At 38.9% G+C, this 10,113-nt stretch overlaps 1 non-coding gene across 1 annotated transcript; it reads right to left on the reverse strand.

The window, feature by feature from the left end:
• Nucleotides 1-630: 630 nt before the first annotated feature.
• Nucleotides 631-735, reverse strand: LOC114232709 (U6 spliceosomal RNA). Its single transcript, XR_003618801.2, has one exon. It is a non-coding gene; the product is annotated as a U6 spliceosomal RNA (small nuclear RNA).
• Between the last annotated feature and the right edge of the window lie 9,378 nt (nt 736-10,113).

Raw genomic sequence — 10,113 nt, forward strand, 5'->3', positions numbered from 1 at the left:
CAGGCCTAATCTATCTTGCTCGTAATAAGCCCTAGGAATCTGGGGACTGTTAGCAAAGTTGCTTAAGTGATGCAACTTCTTCCAGGACGCAAGCATTCCAGACTCATTATTCCAAAGTGAGAAATAGATGTAGAATTAGGGCAATAAGTGGGGAAACGCTCCCTCTCCAAGCTGTAGTAATAAGCCACGTACACTGTGGCTTAGCAGATGGCACCCTTACCCTACACCATATTCCACTTTAATTTGGGGAGAATATGTTACTTAAACAAATCGTTTTCACTTCACAAAGTGTTTCCATTTAATTCCACATCTGATTTGTAGAAAGTGTAAAAAAAATTTTTTTTTTTGCTTCTTGGTGCTGATATATGTAGTCCCACTCTTGTCACATAATTCCCTTTAAAAAAAAAAAGTCAATTTCAGAATTTTTAAGGCTTAAGAAGGAAATGCAAGTTAACGTATTAGCACAATTCCCCAGTTATAACAGCTTCATTTTCATTTCATAGATTGCCTTACATGAATATTTTTATAGTGAAAAGTCACGATTTTGCTATTGCGTGCCATGCATTGTGCTTTGACTCATATTTCTTCCCAGCTAATCAAAGGGTGTGAGGAGCCCACCCAGGCACTGCACAAAACGTAGAACGCTTCACAAATATGCGTGTCACCCTTGCACAGGGGCCATCCCAATCTTCTCTGTATCGTTCCAATCTTAGTATACAAGCTGCCGAAGCGACTATGTCATGCCATTTTTCAAAAGGCAAATGTGCTAATAGGGATGAAAGAATAGCAGCTACAGGGACAATGGGGGAAGCCCAAATGCCCACTATGGGCCAATACAGGTATCAGCTGAATTTCCATGGGCATACCTTCTAATTAAATTTAAGGGTCTCAAATTGAAGCACTGAACTTCCACTTCAGGTCATGATGGAGTAACAGGGACCACATTTACCACCCTCCTCCTTAAACAACTCAACAACTGGTCAAAAATCTGTGAAACTAATGTTCAGACATTGGAAAACAGGTAGTGCAGGATAGCGATCTCTGTAGAAAGTCGGGGGGGGGGGGGGGGAGCGGGGAATGGAGTGGGGGACCCAACGAGATGAGTGTGATGAATGCTCTAGTTTACACTCTGGTGAGTTTCTAGGCCACTGCAGAGTTAGGTGATCCCCCTGAGTTGAGACAGAGTTCAGAGTACAGAGATGCAAGGCAGCTAGACTTCTTGGGGCAGAGCACTGGAGAGAAGAAAGCTGCAGTGAGAGAGCTCCAATATCCACAGAAGGTCCCCTTAACTCTTGAGCTGAATAGTAATCAGTGCATGGGTTTAAGGAGACTATCAAGACAGAAGAAGCCACTGGAAAAGATTCGGTGGAGCAATCCTTGGAGCACACAAAGGGCTGGGAATCTTTTATATGCCTACTAACCAGAGTAGAAAGACTTCCTAACACATATGGAACTGTGGAGAGCCTTCAGAAGAGTATTGCCTCAATAGCAGGGTCAAATTAACTCTAGATTAAAGGCTGTTCTGCACCCACCAAACAACGTTTAAGAGCAAGCCTCAAAAACATCAAACTGTTCCCAAGTAATTTAATTGCATCCTATTGCAAAACTCCCAAATATTGAAAGCATTACAAACATGTCAGTACCCCCAAACTGTTAAACTTACAATGTCTGACAGTAAATTAAGTTACCACTGTAACTAATACAAAATAATATTGAATTCAGACTGTAATTGAAAAATAAAATTTAAAAATGAATTGCCAGGCATTCAAAGAAGCAGAAACATAAGATCAAAAATGAGGAGAAAATTTATAGAAACACTCAGAAATGACATAGATGATGAAATTAGTAAACAAAGACATTAAAACAACTATTTCAAATACATACCATATGTTCAAAGAGTTAGAGGAAAGCATGAGTATGACAAGGAGAGAAGTGGAAGATATCTAAAAAGACTCAAGTCAAACCTCTTCAGTGGAAAAGTGAACTGAATAGAGCTGAGATTAATAGCAGATTAGACATGGCAAGAAGAAAAGATTAGTGAATCTGAAGACTGTAATACTAAAATAAATAGTGAGCTATGGGACACTAGCAGCCTAACACATGTAATTGGAATTCCAGAAGGCGAGGAGAGGCAAGTTGAGAATAAAATATTTAACGAAACAATGGTTGAAATTTTTATTTATTTAACAAAATATTTATTAAGTATCTGTGTGTACCTGGCACTAGGACTATGATGGTAAGAAGTACCAATGCCCTCCCAGAGCTCAGGTCTGGTAGGAAAATCTAATTATCTAAAATGTGTGATAAGTTCAAGTGGCTGGTCCCTTACACGTGAAATACTCTTTGATGTTGGCTCCTGTGACACCATCCTTTTAAGGTCATATTCTCCTAATTCTGACCACATCTTTTTTTTATTATTATTGTTTGAAGTATTACAAATAGTGGTACCTATGTCTCCTTTTTTCCCCCATTGACCTCCCCCCTGGCCTCCCCTACCCCCCAGAACATGCCCTCACCTGCTCCCCCCCCCCCCAGTGTCTTGTATCCATTGGTTATGCTTATATGCATGCGTACAAGTCCTTCGGTTGACCACATCTTAATACTCATTATACTGGCCTGCTCTTCAACCTGTCCAAGGAGTTGTGTGTTTCCCCTCTGCTTACTTCCTTGGCCTTTACCCCAATCTATATCGCAAGTTTCCTTCATGAGCTCATCTATGTCCATGGTTTCATCTATCTACTCTGAGATGACACTTCCAAATATCTATCTTTAGACCTGATTTCCCCTCCCCCCCTAAATTCCAGACTTTCGTTATCTACTGAACAGTTTCACTTGGATGTCCACATGTGCTTCCAAGTAAACAAGTATCAAATGGAATTATTATTTATCCTAAACCTGTTCTCTTATGTACTCCTTAATTTAGTGAATGGTACCTAGTGATCATAACCTTAACCCTTGGCATCATGCTTGACTTCTCTCTCCTTCAAACCTCACATCTAGTTGGTCACCAAAATCTTGCCGATTTGCTCCCCAGCATTTTTCAAGTGGTGTCCTCTCTATCCCTAAAGCTTGTGCTTTAATTCAACTTTATAATTTCTCATTTGGAATAGTCATATCTCTCTGCTTCTGGTCTTGATTTCTTTCAATCAGGTCCTTACAGCAAAAAGTGATACATTTTTTAAAAATTTATTTAATCTTTATTGTTGAATGTACTTCATATGTCTCCTTCCCCCTCCACATTGATCCCTTCTAGTCCACCCGACCCCCCACCCCAGGCCTTCAACACCCTAAAAAATGATCTTTCTGAAGTAGAATCCGATTATGTTACTTTCATGTTTGCCTTTGGATAGTTCTGCATAGACTTTCAGATAAAATTCAAGCTCTTCATCATGCTCCACAATGCCCCAACCTGGCAGCCTCATCTCTCATTTCATATTGAATTACTCGGTTCCTCAGATGCCCCATGGTGTCTCATACATCATGGTATTTGCACACACTACTCTTTCTTGGTTTTGCTCCCTCCTACCAATAACTCTTTGTGGTATTCTTGAACACTCAGATTAGACATTGCCATATCTAAATAGCTTCCTTGACATTCACCTTCTCTAATCTGAAATTAGATGGCCCTCCTCATATTCATAAAATATTCCCTATATACTCGTTTGAAGCATTCATCTTGATTTTTTTTCAAATGTAAGGCTTAAGTATTTTTTAAAATACATTTTTATTGATTTCAGAGAGGAAGGGGAAGGGAGAAAGAGATAGAAATATCAATGATGAGAGAGAATCATTGATCGGCTGCCTCCTGCACATCCCCTTCCTGCAACCCAGGCATGTGCACTTGACCAGAATCGAACGTGGGACCCTTCAGTCTGCAGGCTGAAGCTCTCTCCACTGAGCCAAACTGGTTAAAGCTCATTTTTATTTTAAAAAAGTGTTTTTCTTTCTCATCACTAGATTGTGAATACCTCCCAATCTTCTCTATTATCTATCCTCCTTCCTTGCTTAATTTTTCTTTAAGCACTTATTGCTATCTGGCATACAATATATTTTACTTGTTAGTCTCTATCCCCCCAATAAAAATATAAGCTACATGAAGGTGGAGATTTTTGTCTGTTTTGTTCATTGCAATATCTTTGACACCTACAATAGAACCTGATACATAATAAACACTTAAAAGTCATCCTATCTAATAAAAGGGTAATATGCAAATTGACTGTCACTCCAACACACAAGATGGCCACCCCCATGTGGTCAAAGATGGCTGCCACAAGATGGCCAGCAGGGGAGGGCAGCTGTGGGCAATCAGGCCAGCAGGGGAGGGCAGTTGGGAGGGACCAGGCCTGCAAGGGAGGGCAGTTGGGGGCAATCAGGCCTGCAAGGGAGGGCAGTTTGGTGTGATCGGGCCAGCAGAGGAGGGCAGTTAGGGGGGACCTGGCCTCAGGGGAGGGCAGTTGGGGTAATCAGGCCTGCAAGGGAGGGCAGTTGTGGGGGGACCAGGTCGGCAGGGGAGAGCAGTTAGGAGTGACCAGGCCAGCAGGGGAGGGCAGTTAGGGGTGACTGGGCCAGCATGGGAGGACAGTTAGGGGCAACCAGGCCTGCAAGAGAGGGCAGTTGGGGGGGACCAGGCCTACAGGGGAGGCCAGTTGTGGGGTACCAGGCCTGCAGGGGAGGCCAGTTGGGAGGGACAAGGTTGGCAAGGAAGGGCAGTTAGGGGTAACCAGGCCAGCAGTGGAGGGCAGTTAGGGGCAATCGGACTAGCAAGGGAGCAGTTAGGTGTCGATCAGGCTGGCAGGGGAGTGGTTAGGGGGTGATCAGACTGGCAGGCAGAAGCAGTTAGGGGCAATCAGGCAGGTAGGCAGGCAAGCAGTTGGGAGCCAGCAGTCCTGGATTGTGAGAGGGCAGTCGGGCATTCCTCGAGGGGTCCCAGATTGGAGATGGTGCAGGCTGGGCTTTGGGAACCCCCTCCCAATCCCGCCGTGCACAAATTTCATGCACCGGGCCTCTAGTCCTATATAATAAAAGCCTAATATGCTAAGTGTCAGACCGTTTATTCAACTGTTTGACCAGTCACTATGACGTGCACTAACTACCAGGGGGCAGACACTCTGACTGGTAGGTTAGCTTTCTGCTGGGATCTGGCCAATCAGGACTGGGCGAGATGGGCCAGACATGCCCTGGAGCCCTCCTGCGGTCCCTCCCCAGCCCGATCATGCACCGGTGGGGTCCCTTGGCCTGGCCTGCACAGTCTCACAATCTGCAGGCCAGGCCGAGGGACCCCACTGGTGCACAAATCTGTGCACCAGGCCTCTAGTTCATTATATAAACAAATAAACCTTTGTCCAACATCTAGCACATGGTACTGGTTGTTAAACTCTATTGCAGCCTTGTTTGCTCATCTGAATCCCCTTCTAAGGAAGATCTCATGGAAACAATATTCCCTATTTAGTTTCTTAGGTTCTGGCATGATTTTAATAGGTTTTTTAAAAATTGTGGTAAAATATACATAACATAATTTAACATTTTAACCATTTTAAAGCATTAGGTACATTTGCATTGTTGTGCAATCACCACCACCATCCATCTCCAGAACTTTGTCATCTCCCTCAACTGAAACTCTGTACCCATTAAACACTAATTCCCTATTTCCCTCTCCTCCCAGCCGGTGGTAACTACCACTCTACTTTTTGTATCTGTGAATTTGACTACTCTAGATGCCTCATACAAGTAAAATCATATGACATTTGTCCTTTTGTGTATAGTTTATCAAGGTTCATCCATGTTGTAAGAATTTCCTTCTTTTTTAAGGCAAATATTCCATTGAAAGTATATTCTACATTTTGCTTATCAATTCATCCATGAATGGGCATTTGAGTTGTTTTTCAACCTTTGGGCTGTTGTGAATAATGTTTTCATTTCTTTTGGGTATATGCCCAGAGGTGGAACTGCTGGATCATATGGTAATTCTGTGCTTAGTATTTTTTTTTAGGAACTGCTGTGTTATTTTCCACAGCAGCTGCACAATTTTACATTTCTACCAGCAATGTATAAGGGTTCCAATTTCTCCACATTCTCAACAAGATTTTTTATCCATTGCTTTGCTTTGTTTGATAATAGCCATTCTAATGTGTGTGAGTGATAGCTAATTATGGTTTTGATTTCTATTTCCCTAATGATTCATGATGTTGGGTATCTTTTCATGTGCTTATTGGCCACTTATATATCTTCTTTGGAGAAATACCCATTCAAGTCCTGCACCCATTTTTTTAATTGAATTTATTGAGGTGACATTGGTTAATAAAATTATGTTTCAGGTGTCTAATTCTATAATAATATATCAACTGTGTATTGTATTGTGAGTTTACCATCCCAAGCCGTCTCCTTCCATCACTATTGTGCCCATTTTTTATTTGGGTTAGTTGTTTGTTTTGTTGAGTTCCAGGATTAAGTTTGATTATAAGTTTATAATTGAAGTTTAGTTTGGCTGGATATAAAATATTTAGCTTGCATTTTTTCTTTGCGTGTCTTAAATATGTTATGCCAGTCTTCTGCATAAACCATTGCTATAAAAAATTTTGATGATAATCTCATGTTATTTCATTTACAAGTGACTTGGTATTTTTGTTGTTGTTTTGACTAGAAGTCCAAAAGGTTTTTTTTCTTATTGCCCAATAGGCATAGTAAAATATGTCTTGATATTAGTTGTTCTGGGTTTATTTTTCAGATATATAGTGTGCTTTCTCAATATGTAATTTTAATATGCACTTTTTTATTTTAGGAAAGTTTTCTTGGATTGTACTTTTTGTATTTTGTTACATTGTATGATTTGCTTTTCTTTTTTTATGGACTCATATGTGGAATCTCCTTTGAGTCCACAGGAGATATATAAATAAATATATATATATATAAACGAGATATATAAATAAATCTCGTTTTATTTATATATATAAACTTTTCCTCAAATCCTCCACATTTTTGCTAGTGCTTGGTATAGTCAGCCTTTCTAGTTTTAGCCATTCTAGTAGGTGCATAGTAGTATCTGGTTGTGGTTTTAATTTGCATTTTCTTAATGACTAATGATGCTGTGCATTGCTTTGTATACTTGTCACCTGTATACCTTTTTTTTTTTGGAAATATCTGATCAAATTTTTGTCCATCTTTTTAAGTTGGATCTTTTGTTATTGAGTTTTGAGAGTTCTTTATATATTTCAGAGATAAGTCCTTTATCAGATGTATAATTTGCAAACGTTTTTCTCCCAGTCTATGGCATGCCTTTTCATGAACTTATTAGTATCTTTTGATGAAAAGTTTTTAATTTTGGTGTTTTTATTAATTTTTTTATGGATCATACATTTTGTATTGCATTTAAGAAATCTTTGCCTAACCTGAGGTCACAGAAATTTTCGCCTATATTCTTTTTCTAGAATTCTTGTAGTCTTAGGTTTTACATTTATATTTATGATATATTCTAAGTTAATTTTGTGTAATGTTCAAGGTATGGATTAAAGTTTATTTTTTTGACATATGAATAGCTGATTATTCCATAACCATCTGTTGAAATGCTGCCTTCTCCATTAACCTGCCTTTACATTTTAGTTGAAAATTAAAGACAAGTATATGTCAGTTTAATTCTGGACTCTCCATTCTGTTCCATTGACATGTTTGTCTATTTTTACACTAGTACTATACTTTCATTACTGTAGCTTCTAATAACTCTTGAAATCAAATAGTTTTAGTCCTCCAACTTTGTTCTTTTTCAGGGTTGTTTTGGCTATTTTAGCTAGGTTCTTTGAATTTCTATATGAATTTTAGAATCAGTTGGTCAACTTCTATTAAAAAAAATTCTGGAATTTTTATTGGATTGCATTTAATCTATATAAAAATTTGACAACTCGACATCTTAACAAAATACAACCTTTCTCCATTGCTTTGAGAAGGATAACTAATGGCAAGTTTCAGCTGAGAGAGAAAATATAGTCCTTGATTGGGGAAGAAATTTACTGAATTTTAGAAACTGGCAACAAGTGATTTTAGTGACCATCTTTTTGTTTATAAACCTTATCAACAAGAAAGGTAAAAGAGAATAATTTTGAAAAGACACCTTGGCACTGCTGCAGCAACTGCTGAAGGAAAGAACTGAACTGTGGGAATTTAAGTTCTTCACGACTCCTGGAAATCAAGCTTGTTTTTGTGAAGAACTTGATCAGAAACAAAAGTTTCCCTGAACATTATGTTGTCTGGGCGCTCTTCAAGAGCACATGGACACAATTTACTCTCTAACAGGAGCCACGTTCTGGTTCAGATATAAAAGTTTTGCAGAAGAACTCAGCGGGGTATGTGTAAAAGGAAACATTCAAAAATTGCATTATAATTGCAACAGACTATAAAGATATAGATTTAGTCATTGTTTATCCTTTGGTCATTCTTGGATGATTTTAAAAACTAAAAATTTTAATGAAAAAGTTCTGGAAATCTTGAGTGTGGCTTACCGTCCAACTTATCTTTATATCCAAGAAGAAAAATCATACATTTTAAATGATAGTAAGTCCAAGTCAACTTGGTATTGTAGAAGCAGCTCTGTTTGTGGCCAGTGCTTGTGGTGGTGGCCCTACAACACGTCCTCCGGGCCCACCTGGGGTTTCAGCCAGCACTGTAGTCGAGTCCCACTCAATCTCAGACTCACCTTTTGGTGACAGCAAACCCATCTCAAAGCAGTGCCCCATTTCTCCACTTTGGGACAAAGTGTCCTTTCAAAGGCCATGGGAACCCCCAGGCCTATGGTGCAAGTATATCACATAAATGATGAGGAGTAGCCTTCAACCAATGGGCCCAGGGCTAGTGGACAGAGGGTCCAGCCTGTAGTCCTTCTGGTAGACAATCCTGGGAGGCACTTGCTCATTTTCAAGGTGGTGCTATGGTCCTTGGACCACCTCCCAAGCTCCCCAATGGCAATCTGGATAAGACACCTTTGTATGGGTTTCCCCCTCTTACACTCTCTGTTCCCTTCCTTTTGCTTCCTGGGATCACCTCACAAATGACTTACATACACTCAAGTCCTTTTTCAGGGTCTACTTTCAGGTGGCCTAAACTAAAATGAGCACCATTAATCAAATGTATTTATGTATCTTTCCATGTAAGTGTAGGTGGTTCTTCATATCTGTAGATTCACCATTTGTGAATTCAACCAACAGTGAATTGAAAGTATTTTGTGAAAATGTTGCACTATTGCTGACATGTACTATGTAGTTAGGCTTATGATAGCTGCGTCTGTATTGAACATGTGTAGACTTCTTTTTCCTTGTCATTAGGCTCTAAACAACACAGTATAATAACCATTTACATAGCGTTTATATTGTATTAGGCATTTAAAGTAATCTAGATATGATTTAAAGTGTACAAAAGGATGTGTATAGGTTATTTGCAAATATTTTGTCATTTTATATGAGGGACTTGAGCATCCACAGATTTTGGTACCCATGGGGGTTCCCAGAACCAATTCCCCACAGATACCAAGAGTCAACTATATTTTACAGATTTTCTAGATTGTGTGCAAATAATTATTATTTGGTGAGGACATTTTAAACCTGTGCAAATTGAATATATTTTTTCTGTTTAGGCAATAAAAGAGCTGATGATAATGATGCTTGCTCACTATGAACCACATTGAAACTACCTTTGATTCAATTTCTATCTGATAACAAATATAATATGAATATCTAACTTTGATGGTATATGAACTTATGGCCAAGTGGCGAAAAACACTATAAGCTAATAAATACCACCAATAAGTTCTGTATCCATACTATATATGATATATAAGCTTTGATTTGTCACATAAAACTTCAATATTACTTTCTGCCAGAAATTTAGCAACTCTTATGATACAAATGCACATAATACTTTCATGCTAAAAGTCACAAAAACTGAATAATTCACTTAGCCAAATTCACTTTTTTTTGCAGTCTATTTTTGATCACTAATCTCACATTGATTTTATGTTAAATGCTCATGACATCTCTGCAATATTCCATCTTAGTATTGGTAGCACTAATTTAACTTTTTTAGGTTATTTTATTTTCCAGTTCAGGGCTCTTAATTGGTAACAAAATATAC

Source organism: Eptesicus fuscus, chromosome 7 (genome assembly GCF_027574615.1).
Source record: "Eptesicus fuscus isolate TK198812 chromosome 7, DD_ASM_mEF_20220401, whole genome shotgun sequence".
In the NCBI taxonomy this organism is placed as follows: Eukaryota; Metazoa; Chordata; class Mammalia; order Chiroptera; family Vespertilionidae; genus Eptesicus; species Eptesicus fuscus.